This window comes from Plasmopara halstedii (genome assembly GCF_900000015.1).
Source record: "Plasmopara halstedii genome assembly, contig: Scaffold_1082, whole genome shotgun sequence".
In the NCBI taxonomy this organism is placed as follows: Eukaryota; Oomycota; class Peronosporomycetes; order Peronosporales; family Peronosporaceae; genus Plasmopara; species Plasmopara halstedii.
This window is the reverse complement of record NW_020187997.1, coordinates 446-1,554: the sequence shown is the minus strand read 5'-3', so window position 1 is coordinate 1,554 and position 1,109 is coordinate 446.

The following is a 1,109-nucleotide window of genomic DNA, read 5'->3' as shown; positions in this document are numbered from 1 at the left end:
AGTATGTTTTAGAGATATGTGGAGATGGATACGTCACTGGAGGTGAGTGGGTGAGGGACTCAATCTTTGTGCATCCCGACTTCTGCTGGTTGACAAAGAGTCGACCATCAGCTGACTTGGTGACGAGTATCGGTCTGAGCTACGCTGACGTGACGATGCTAATTGAGAAGTCGGCTGCGTGCTCTGATTCGAAAAGGAGTAGCAACAACTGATGTCTGCAGTGCCATGAATGATGAAGATGATAATATGAATGAGATTCGGTAGTTTGTCGATTCTTACATGATCCCATTATACACTTCTCTTCACCTCGAACGATTTGAGCGATCATAATTTGCTATATACGATCATAATTTGAATCAAAACGCAAAGCTTAATTTACTTTTGGGTGAAGACCATATCACCGGTGCTTTGATAATTCACAACGTAAATCTAAGTAGAACAGTTGTAGGAAAGATCGATTGATTATTCCGACAGCCTGCCGCCATCACTATCCTCCCAATGCTGCAGGACAGCGCAACGAGAATCTTTGTTTCCTGCGCGTATGCAATGATTTATTGGTCAAACGTCTGCAGAGGTCTCGCTCTCGCCTCCAGACCATTGGGCAGAAGAAAATGATGGAGAGGTATTCCTTAAAACGTATGATTGATCGAGACGTGAATACATGCTTTTTCGTGTTGTTCGAGCATCGCACTGGTTGTCGCGCCTTCACCAAAGGAGGTTTCACCTGGTTATCTGTTTATTTATAATGGTATTTGTCAAATACATGAAATCGGTAATAAGATTCCCTATTGAAATATACTGATTTTGTAAGCAGTCTCTCCACTTGGCCACGCGCATCGTTTAACTTACACCACTAAATTTAAGTGATTCGAGGCATTCTTTCTTGGAGACTCTCGTAAATTTGGCAAGCCCAAATTAATTTTTTAGACTGCCAAATCTTAGCGGGAGCATGATACGACAACTTGCTTTTCGTCTACTTGATATTTCTGAAACATTGCTAATTTGCAGGATACGTAACTATAGAAGTCAACGAGATTTTCTAGTTCAAGATCCCTTAATTATCAGAAAGCCCCAATGTATTCTAAAATCAGAATAAATGTGATGGGTCG